This window comes from Coregonus clupeaformis, unplaced genomic scaffold (assembly GCF_020615455.1).
Source record: "Coregonus clupeaformis isolate EN_2021a unplaced genomic scaffold, ASM2061545v1 scaf1178, whole genome shotgun sequence".
NCBI lineage: Eukaryota > Metazoa > Chordata > Actinopteri > Salmoniformes > Salmonidae > Coregonus > Coregonus clupeaformis.
In genome coordinates, this window is record NW_025534632.1 from 96,107 (window position 1) to 108,326 (window position 12,220).

Here is a 12,220-nt window from a genome sequence, read left to right on the forward strand (position 1 = left end):
AACACACATACCCCCTCCTCTCAGTGGTAGTACAAGCACACTTAAGTGAAACTGTTATCTGATTGGCAGCAGCTACCTAAACAGGTAGATTCGCACATCCGATTAAGTGGGGGGGATACCGTCGTCGCTCACAAGAATTATAATGCCTTCGCTTTAATTCATTCCCCCCCCCACCACCCAATCCTCCATTGTTTGTTTCTCTTCTATCAAAAGAATCTGCAAGCGCATCCCTTCTTCAGTCTCCTGAATAGCAGGGGGTGAGAGAGAGGAGTGAGCCTCCCTCCTCCATCCAGCCTCCCCTCCTCCCTCCCCCCTAGCCTGCTATTGTTTAGATAACACAGACATTCCCTTCAATGGGTCTTCTATATTATCTATATCAACTCATCTAGGCCCATTAAGCCATAGGCTGCTGGAATCTCACTTGGCGAATCGCAATCTCTCTAAGAAAGATCGTCTGGAGTGAGTGTACGTGCTCTTCCATGCGCTTGAATTGTTGTGTGTCTGCATATGTATAGCGCATGTATCATTGTGTTTATCACAATCCCAGAATATACTTTGGATAGTCTCATTACAGCTGACCTGAACAGACTTTGAAATCTGGATAATTGCAGTGCAGTCAAACGACACTGCCTGAGTTGTTATCTGTGATGTCCAAAATAATGATTACTCATGAAATACAAACCCAACCTCTGACTATTTTGAATGGCGCTTGCTAGATATGAGCTCTACTTTTTTAAAACAGAACTTGCTGGCAGCCCTCTTCTACAGTCCTATTCTCTCTCTCTCTGGAGGATTTGGAGAAAGTTAAATGCTTTCTACCTCTTTCTATCTCAAAGTCACCCTCTTTCATGTGAGTGTCGTTTGAACATGGGAGTCCCAGAGGCAGGCCCCAGAGGTCTGAGTCTGGACAACAACACCTCCCTGGAGCAGAGCAGACTGACTGGAAAGATGAGGAGAGCAGAGAAAAGCGTCTCTCATTGCTGATTTCTCTGTAACCCTCTGCCGGGAATTCACACAGAATCCATACATTTCATTCTCTTCTCTTCCTGACTCTTTAAAAGTCTATATGCGTTTTCCAGAGCAGCAGATAAAGCACTGAGGAGTGGGAGGCCAGTGAGTGCTGATCTGCTTCCCCAATCTGTGTTTCTGCAGGGTGTCCTCATCAAAGTACCCCGCCCTTCTCTGGTTTTCCCAAAGTAAACACTGGGTCTGTGTTAAGCAGCGCGCGCACGCGCAGAGCAGCAGTGGTGTGGGGGAGCACTGCGGGGTAAAGGAGCGCTCCCTACACCAGCCGCCCTGGGAGTAGCCAGCCACTCTGTTCCCAGCCCACTAATCTGATCCCTCTCTCCTCACTGGCAGAGAGAGATGGAGAAAGAAAGAGAGAGAGGGGTAGAGAGAAAGAGAGAGGGAAGAAGGGGAGGGAAAGGGAGGGGAAGAGTGGTAAGAGAGAAGAAGGGAGCGTGAAGGAAAGCAGGGCCACGCCCTCATCTCTCCTTCGGCCATCCCTTAGCCCCCTTCACATCGGGCGGAAGATAAAATGAAATCAATATATAATACTGGCGAGAGCAACCGGAAGGCGGAGGAAGTGAGTGGTGTGGGGGAATGAGAAGCAGCGATACGGCAAGGGATTTCAGAGCAGAGTGGGACCTCCTGCAAAGTCTCTCCTTACTCACTGAACACACTCCAGTGTATCTGCGTATGCCATTATCTCATGCAGTGCCACATCTTTCGATCAAACATGATTTCCTTTACCAACACTACTGGTTATAAACATGGCACCTGCTGTATCTTACCTGGACATCACAGCTGCTTTCCACCCAGGCTATCCCTTGGTGCTTCAGTGTTTCTATGGCTGAAATGGTTGTTAATGGTCTTCTTGTTGGGTGACTTGATCCCTCAGAGGCAGCCACTTGACCCCAGCTGACTCTCCCAGCGTGTTTTCATAGAGATGAAGAGAGGAAGAGAGGGAGAGAAGGAAGAAAGGGTGGACAAGTCAGATTTTCCTAGCACATATCAGGGTAAAGAAGAAACAGATTCGCTAAACCTCCTCTCTGATCCTCGACCACCTCTAAAGGTGAATCCCAGTTATAGCACATATTATATATGAAATATATTCAATATACTTTCACTTCATTTTAAACACATACTTCCAAAGCCTACTAGTGAGCTCCCCATGCTATAGTGTCATTTGCTCTATCCTAGTTGTCCAAAGTATGGGCTTACTGAATATGCTGATCTCAACACGTGAACTACTTGGGCATAAAAAACTAGCTGTCATATACTTAGGGGTACATATATTTAACTATGGAAAGTATCCTGTGTAATATTCTGTGGGTGACATATCAAATTCTGAAAAAATACCACGTAGATGTTTTAACTACATGGAAAAATAAATAGCGATATTACTGCTGGGTTCAACATAATTTTACTGTAGTAGGATTTAATATAATTAATAGTAAAATAGCTGTGTAGTATGCTGAATTTGGCCATATCTTGCTATGGAAAATAGCTGTGTGATAATGCTGAAATCTTACTTTGTATATTCCCATATTTAACTCTGAAAGTGTCTGTGGATAACCCAGAAGCTTAGCGGATGCTCCTCAGGAGGCAGTGCAATATGTTTTGAGGACATTCTCAGAGGTTTATATACATTTACAGCTAATTTAGCTAATTTGACCAATTAGGCAGGGGGCTTTTTGGCTGGCTGCCCGACCTGCAGTTAAGTTCATCTTTCCCTCTATCACTTTCCACACTAACTCCAAAACCAAATGGACCCGGAGGAGGCTTACCCCCTTCAAGAGACTAAATGATTAATGTGCTTTCAGAATCGTTGAATCTCATTGGTGAGATAAATACAGAAACATACCTGCTCAAAGGTTTCGCGTTTTCCAAGCTTCTCAAAAATGCACTTTCATTTTGCCTCAGCGTTACAATTAAGTTCAATCAGCTCCAACTCTCGCCCAAGTCAGCTCCACGCTTTGACATCTTTATGTATTTTCCGAGCGCATCAAAGTCCTACTCCTGCACCATTGAACACTCTGGGTAGTTGTGGGTTAATGTTAGTACGTTACCTAACCTAACTTGAGCGTTGCACAACCTTATGACCGTAAATCGTAATATTCCATCGCGCTTCGCGGTCTTCCTGCTTCCAAGCCTTTATTAACAATCCTACTGTTAATTGTCTTAAAGCGTAGGTTCGCCAACACTCCGGTCATCAACCTAATTTAAGATAATGCCAGGTGTGTATTGTGTTGTTGAGCGGTACTGACCGGTACAGTCGTTTGGCGGTGATGGCGGGCGTGTTGTTGTCGGTGCCGGGCGGCTCACTTGTGCGTCTGTGTGGGGGTGTAGAGGGTCATGGTGTGCTCGGGCACCCTGTCTCTGCCCAGTGTAGTCCTGTGGGGGAGGGGTTGGGGCGCTGCAAACTTCGGCCGGGATGCCATTCTGTGGAGGAGGCGGGTACTGGGCAGGGGTGTACGGCTGGGCCATGGCTTCTGGGGTTGGTGGCCTCTTGGTGTACCCTGTTAAGACAAAGAGGAGAAGACAGAGTTACATTAATTGTTCCACATCACTCGTGATTAAAGTTACATTGTTAGAACAGCGGAGTACGTTGTTAGTAGTACTAGAGAACAACGCAGCATGAAAGCCATGCTGGTTTCCCCAGTGCTTTGGAAGTAGCTGGGGAGATGAAGAGTTGTCCTGCAAACTAAGTATCTCAGGGAAATATCTATTATATCATATTTCCCCCCCAGATTAGAGGATTCCTTGATCATTATTAATTAACATAGTTTATGGTGTAGAGCATGGTTCTCTGGTGGTGGGGCAGGAGCGAGGGGGAAACTAAATTGCACTCATGGCAAAGCGCAAGAGGAAAGATCAATTAATTGATACAATTTTGATTAGAGCCTTTGATTCAAATGACAGGTCGGTTATAGGAGCAGCCAATTCCTTTCTGTGTTCCACTTTTCTTCTTTGAACATCTACTACCTGCATCTTACTTGATATATCTGTCCTGTCCTTGGCTCTTCTTTTCTCAGCCCCTCCTCACTCATATCCCCTCTCTCATTCTGTCCTACTTGTCTTGTTCTGTCTCTGTGCTCCTATGACTTAAGTGATAGATGGTTGGTAGAGACGTGGCAGGCACTTTGCAAACCCCTTCTCTCATGCTGGTGCACATTGTTAAGCAGAGCAATGATAGGACTACAGGAGAGCATGTCTTATTGTTCCACTACATTGAGCCCTGCTGGAACAGATACCAGATCTTTACATTAAAAAACCCACAATTGTGTTTTAAAAAAGGTGAGACAATAACGCCAGAATCCAATAACACATTCCCACCAAATATCCTCAATCAAATTTGAAGATACAGATCACACGAGCTGAACGCATAACTCCTCCGATAAGAGAAGACAAAGAGGCTTATGGGTAAGGGGAAAAACAATAACAGTAAACAGATAGAGAAGTTTCTGTCTCTTCCTTTACAAGCCTTAACTGGCTAGGGATGGAGAGAGGAGAGATAAATGCTTTTTATTCCTTTTTTATCACTTGTGTGCATTGCTGTTTGGCCTCCATGTTGCAGGCAGGCTTCCACAGACAGCCGTAACTAGTTGGGCTGGAGGAGAGGAGAGGAGGCCTGTGCTTTAATGAGGGATTGGAGCCGTGCAGCACAGCGCTGTAAATGTTTTGGAAAAAATGCTACACTGATGTGTTGCCAAACAAACCACAGTCCAAACCACTTGGCCAATTAAGGAAATGCCTCCATTATCTAAATGAAAAAGAGAGGCCCTTCAGCCTTGAGGAGATGAGGAGGATTGACCAGCTTCCAGAGAGGCCACAGTCTCAAGGCCTGCGCCCTTAACTCCTCCCTGACCTCACTACCCTGCCTACCTCCATCTCTCTCTCTTTACCTCCCCTCTCGTTCCCCCGTCTCTTTCTTCCTCTCTTCGTGCTGAAACTTTTTAAATATCTCCCCCTGTGCTCTACTTCTCCTCTCCCCTCTAGTCATGGTGTTATATAACCCACTTGCATTGCAGGGCATCCTTATTCAAGGCGACTCTTGATGTCGGCAATTTTAAACTTAGCTACCCATTTCAAGGAAGGGGGGGTGGTTAGCTACCTAAAAACGGAAGCTTCTCATGGCACAGCAGCAGCTGAGACCTTTCACATAGTGGTCTAACATCAACAAATCAATTTGGAGAGAAAGCTTGAGTCCAGATGACAATAAGGCATGTATGAGAAACAGTTTTCACACCATAAGGGAGATCAAAGCTGCATTAAAGCATTCTGTTAGACATGGCGAGGCACAGAGCACCAGTGTATTTGTGTCACGCCTATTGTTCTTGAAGCATAAAACAAGGGCATGGGACTGAAACGAGCCATGTGACACACAACACTGGGTAACAGCCTGGAGCTGGGAGGGAGAGCGAGAGCGAGAGCGAGAGAGAGCGAGAGCGAGAGCGAGAGAGAGAGAGAGAGAGAGAGAGAGAGAGAGAGAGAGAGAGAGAGAGAGTAGAGAGAGAGACAGCAACCAAAGTGTTGTACTGCACTATACAGCACCACAGCACTGTTTCAAAGGGCAGCAAACCAAAAGCAAGGAGGGGGCTATGGGGGGTGAGTAGAGAACCGGGGGCTCATTAGTGAAACACAAAGTAACACTGGCTCTCGTATGATCTTCCCCTTCTCTCTGATGCATGTGACAAACAAGTTATTCAACTAGAAATGAACTCGGAGAGAAAAAAGGGCCCATGCAAATCAGCAGGAGTAGCTTGGTCCCTCTGCGACCACACGCCCTTTAGCTGGTGCTGGCTTAGCATCATCATGATAATCCACAGTGCTTGATGAAAACCCCAACACCATATAAACCATAAAGCTCTCAGGCGTAGGTCGCAGTTCCCATCTCTCCCATCTCTCATGGCTCTGAGGGGGAGACGTTAGGTTATGGCTGGAGAAAAACTGTTCCTGGTCGTTTGTGTGGTGTTATCAGGCCTCGGGCGGCAGGCAGCGTTCGCCACCTTCAGGCGTGAGCACGATGGGCGAGCAGGTCCCTCCGTTGTAATTCAGCGCCCCCGCACAAGGCCAGGCGGTGGGAGTTAGCTAAACCCCTCCTCCATCGACAGGACCAAGGGGAATACAGGAATCCAGACAAAACGGCCAGCCTGTATCGATCTCCTATCTTTCTCTCGCTCATGCTATCTCTTACTCCCACCTCTCTCTCTCTCCATCTCTCTCTCCTTTACCGCTCCACCCCTATTACAGAAGAGCACAATAAAAAACACTCTCTTTAATCTTAAGCACTCTCCCAGTGTAAATTGGATTGAAACCCTTACTTAAGGGGAAATCACTTTTGTAGCAGAGTTTTTGTTTTTTACAGTCAGCATTAGGCAGCACTGTCTAAGGTGCACGGGGCGAGGAGGTTGGGCAGGCCCAAATGGCTTGGACTTCCAGACCTGATCGTCTAGAGAGAAACACAGGGCAATAGACAGGTGGAGAGAGATGCTACTGTAACTGCTAACTGGTGTTAGCTCCTTTGATGATGGAAGCTCCATTCTATCTCCATGGATACCATGGGTAGAGCTCTTGGCCAGTGGCCAACAATCTCTGATCCTCTTCAGCAAAGCTGCTGGGGACTTGCTCTTGGAGTCGGCCAGGCAGAGATGGGCTGATCACATACAGTAGCTGGGGAGAACTCATATCAGCAGAGTGGTGTCAGTTCCTGTACTGTGAATGGGAGGTCAGAGGGCAAAGCTAAGGCTAAAGACAGTAGGCGACTAATTGTGTTGCATTGAATCCAGGGGGAAATCACTCAAATGGGGAGCCACTGATGATATCAGCTATGGACGTGAGATTGAGTGGGCAGCTTTACCAGCTTTTTTACTCAGACACACCGAGTCAGCCTCTCGGACTCATTTGTAATAGGACTGGAAGACCTTAGAAAAGGTCTCTACCACACAGGTTAATCTGTCACCAGATCCAACATTAGACCTGTTACAATATTAGATGATCCATTTGAGATGTTGAGCTACAAGAATACCAGGTGAATATCGAGAAAATTTTCATTTCTGGGTAATTCAGCACATATTTGTGTTCTGTAGCCTAAATTAGTTACTGAACTAGCATGTTGACAGGAACCCTTTAAAATGTTTCAAGTTTACAGAACTTATCCAGTGCAGTGAGTCCAAAGGAGAGGAAGGGAAAGAGATGTGGAGAGTTTTCTAGTGACAGCACAGCTCCAAGACAGTAGAGAAGAGAGAAGCACTCATCTCACTTTAATGACTGCCTCACTGAGAGGAAGGCCAACTTGTGACAAATCCCATTGGGCCATTGCAGCAGAGAAAAACAGAGTGGGGACAGAACGGAGAGTGTCACGTAGCTCAACAAAGTGGCCAACGAGAGCATGCAACACAAACAAAACATAGCAAGGACTTTCAGGCGCATAAACCCATTGTTGTTTTCAACCCCGCTACTGACACCCAGCCCCTAATTGAACTCCAACAAACAGACAGGCAGAAAAGGCAGGCAGGCCAGTGAGGCAGGCCTGGGACGATTTTGAACATCAAGCAACTGGCGTTAGTTTTGTCTTAACAGGCACACATAAATAAAGCTTGAGTCTAGCTAGGTCCATTTTAATTTGGCAAAAGCCATATTATCGTGCACCAACACTCCGTTAGCGTTAGCAGTGTTAGCAGCGCTAGCATCTCACCAGAGGCTGCAGCCAGCCAGGAGAGCCTGTTAATTACAACCACCTGCCATCCATTCAAGGTGAGTCAGACAAGCCCAACTTCGGGAGGCAGAGGTAAACAACAACAAACAAATCCTCCAGTTGGGTTTCGTGATGAAGCGTGAGATTTCGGGGACCTTGGCTCGCTTTTCCCCTCATTGTCTGCAATTACAGTAAACTTTGGGAGAGAGAGAGGGAGAGAGCATGGAGAGGTGGAGATGCAGCGCCCAATTTAATGCAGATTTGAAGCACCTGAGAAAAGCCTTTGCATCCCCCTAGCTACCCCCAGTGTTCTTCCACACCACTCTTCAGCAGGTTTGGGATTCCAAATAGGCTAGGCACGGCATTATTATTTCCCTTCATATTTCCTCTCTTGCCAACTCTCATCTCTATGGAGATAAATACTGCATCTACACTCGGCCCCCTGGAGTGAATTGAGATTTTTTGCACACCGTGTTTTTTTTCTTCAAGAGTATATCGTTTTCACTTATGTTTCAACCCTCTAACATGATTTTTCCTAATTATTGGGAGCACTTATTTGTGATTCATGCCGTGTATCACATAGCATGAACTAGGAAACTCAGAAATTTCCAACTTACTAACTGGCCGAACGCAAAGGACGTGTATAACGTGCAACCAGTTAGCAAGTCAGAAATTTCAGAGTTTCGCTAGTTCCAACTAGCATGTGAAGTGCTTCACCCTCGGACAGGGTATTAAAGGGAGAGTTAATTTCCCTCTATCCCTTGTTGATTTATTTATTACATTGCTGCGCATACAACACCACACTCCGAGTCTCAGCCTGTGCCGATCGAGATGGGACTGTCTTAGCTTCTGCTGTGCTGCGACTAGCAAGTGTTACTATACCTCAGAGACGACTGGAGCGCCACTTAATAAACAGAGCAGACAGAGGATCACTTTGAACTCCTGTGACATGTAATGAACCTGTCTGTCTCCTCCTCACACCCACCCGCCCGCCGTAGCAGCCAGTGCATGGATCTGATCTGTCTGGGGCTGAGAGAACGGCGCATTGGAAAAGCTCCCTAATAAACCAAGAGGCTCTTTAAAAACAACATCATTTACAGATGATCAGACCCGCCATGCTTTCCCCACACCATTAAAAGCAGATAATTGCCTCTTTCAATGTTGTTGCCTTTTTGTTGTGTAACAGATATTTACATCAGGGGACTAATTATTCCAGACTTGTTGTCGGAATTTAAATAAGACATGTGGGCTGTGTGTCGTTTTTAAATCAACTAAGCCGCAGTGTGTTGCTTTTACCTGATCAAATGTACTACAATAAATCTTAGTCCGATAACGATAGTCTTTTCCCCCTCTCAATCGTCCTTCTCATGTATCAAATTACATGAACAGATTGATATTGGTATACTTTTATTACACATGTTCTAAATTGATAAGACTCATCAATTTCTAGAAATTGCCATTGATCACTGAGATAAAGAACTATCTGAAATGAAAATTGATGATTGAACAGTTGATCAGGCACATTCTTTTGATTCTGGTCATACACATGTGAATCAATTCCCGTACCGTGTCGATCCACTGATCTACACTAGATCTAATTTAGCTGGCAAATTAGTATTTTTCTACTGTAATTCAACACTGATGAAGTGACACCAACATTTGGTTAGGAACCAGCTGAGTGTCATTGTGATGTGGTCTCTCTTTGAGGGTTATGATAAAGAGGCCAGAGTGCCTCATAAGGGACAAATGCCAGCGCTTAAACATGTAGGAATCTCAACATGACATTCGTTGACCGCTGTGACAATGGCCAAACATATGCAAATGAGACAGTGTCACTCTCATTATGACCCTGTCACTGAGACACTGACACCTCCTACTGTAGAGAGAGATAGAGAGAGAGAGGGGGGAGAGCAAACACAGAAATAGAAAGATCCTAATACCGGGAAGCAAACAGGTAAAATGCACCATTTACACTGTCTAACTCTTTTCTTCCTTTACTCAGATCTGTTCTTCCTCCCTTTGTAATCCTTCTCTTTGGTTTCCCTTTGCCTCGGTGGGTTTCTCTTTGCTCTGTGGCGGAGGGCACGGGGAGCCATATTCTTTGAAGTGAACATGCCTACTGCTCTCCGCTGTAGCCCAAGCTCATCTAATCAGCAGCTAATTCCAGTTATTAAGATTTGAGAGATAACTTTGATTCATCACAGTCCATCTACCCCAATCGGTTAATCACTGTCGTGCTAAGCTCTTTTTTAGTCCTCCTTTTGTTTCCAGCCCCTCTGGCACTCGGTGATGGGAGAAAAGGAGAGGAGATATTAACAATATTAATGACCCGTGATCCTCGTCTCCTTAATGAGAAGGGTTATTAACTGTGATTATCTGTGATGAAATGGTGGTGATTCTTGAAAGCTTGGGAAAACTTGTACTATCGCTTGTCTGCTGATTTGCTCGTCTGATGTTGAAAAAGGGAAGAGGTGAGCGTGGTGCAGAGTTAGTGTGATGCAGTGGGGAGGAGAGGAGCGAGGGAAGGAGAGAACGGAGATGGAGACGCAGAGGAGGCTGGAAGGGATTTTAAGAGGGGTTCAAATCAGGGAACCGAGGATGGTCCTATTACAGACACATCTAAGACGCTCAAATCGGAGAGCTCTTCCACTCCAGATACATATGTATTTCACTGTTTAATAGGCCGCAGACAGAGACAGCTTTTCCAACTAAGGAAATGTGTCTGCTGAAAACTCTGTCACGTCTTTTGTCCCAAATTCTCTCCCCTCTTCGGGGCTAACTAGTGGGTGCACTCCCCAGACACACGTCTGCAGGTTGACATTGCTGAATGGCTGTTTAAATGCCTATACCGCTCTGCCAGATCCCTGATACAGCATTCCAGATTTTTCTCTTTCCAATTATAGGGAAGTAGTGGAGGGAGCTGGTGAAGAGAAGGAGTCTCTGTCAGCTCCATATAATTCCCTCTAAAGGGGGGAGGGAACCAGGGTGTCTACTAAATAATTGATGTGCAGTAAGACTGTTTCATTGTAGATGGGTTAGCAGCAGACAGCTAACAATGCTGAATTATTCATCCCTGTCCCGTGAAGAGAAGACCAAGACTAGGATAAGGCTCTGCTGCTCTCCTCTCACTCCCCCCTCCCTGGGCACACAGATTGGGGGAGAGAGACATGGAGGAGGAAGAGCAGAGACCACTGCACAGCGTGCTGCTAACTGACCACTTTAGACACCTCTCTTTAGCTCGGCTAACTCCTGCATGGAGCTGTGGCTGCTGCTGGTGCTTCAGTCTCCTTTCCACTCACAGTGTCAAGCTACAACTACACTGATAACCACAGAGGATTCTCATGTTATACAGAGAAAAAACACCCCCATTCGTAATGGAAAGCTTCAATGGTTACAGAAGTAGTTAGAGTAATAATGCTATTTAAAACAGACAAGGGGACTGTCGGCTGTCCTCATCTGTTGGGTGTTGTTTAAAGGTGTTGTTTTAAAGTTACAAACACTCCTAAAGTGATCCATCCCTAAAAAGGCTGGCAAAGGTGAATTACAATCACCATCTAAAACCTGGCACGTGTATGGCCGAAACACCTGATGGGGCCATTTTAGATAATAATCCTGTTTAGACAGCCCAGTGCACCTTTCAGAGAGGGGAGATTGGATTGTTTGCATTAGTGACCTGTGGAGGAAGTAGAGGCAGTGTGGGGAAAAGCAATAGCCCAATAGCCCCTAGCCTTTATTAGATTCAATTCAGTCTTTCATAAACAATACCTTACTTTTCAAAAAAGAAGGAAAAATCTACTTAGTGTGGGTAACCCAGCACTTCCCGGACACACTCCATTTATTTTCCCCAATTAAATCTCTTTAATTGGATTGAGGGCTGGCACCTGGTTTACACTCTGTCAACCACGCAATCCACAGTAATTGATGCTGGAAAGAGCAGAGCAGTGGCGCAGTGCATTGTGTGTGTGGGAAGGGAGGCCGACAGATGGGGGGAAGGATTTAGAACATGTCTCAATACTCCACAATTTCACTGTGATCAATTTATCAATGGCTTTCTCCCCCTCTCCTCCTCGAAAAAAAAGCCCACACCACTGTAAGATGGGAAATGCCTTCACACGCCGCACACACACATACACACACACGTATGCATTCACACAAATGCATTGCACGCGCACATTCACACCCATACTGTGCATGTACACACACCCACACATTAACCCTCACACACATGCTAATAAAGTACATTAACCCTCACACACATGCTAATAAAGTACATTAACTCTCACACACATGCTAATAAAGTACATTAACCCTCACACACATGCTAATAAAGTACATTAACCCTCACACACATGCTAATAAAGAACATTAACATTAACATACAGTACATGCACACCTACACAAACTCAGATCTGCCCTGAATACAAATGCACGCGCCCAAACATCGTACAGAGATACAAATCGGAGAAATGCATCCAGTTCAGTGACAGCACCTTAAAGACACTCTGAAACTCTCCGTCCCTG

General features: G+C 45.6%; 1 pseudogene; it reads right to left on the minus strand.

The window, feature by feature from the left end:
* Nucleotides 1-12,220, minus strand: part of LOC123486370 — a 96,775-nt pseudogene that overhangs the window by 28,378 nt on the left and 56,177 nt on the right.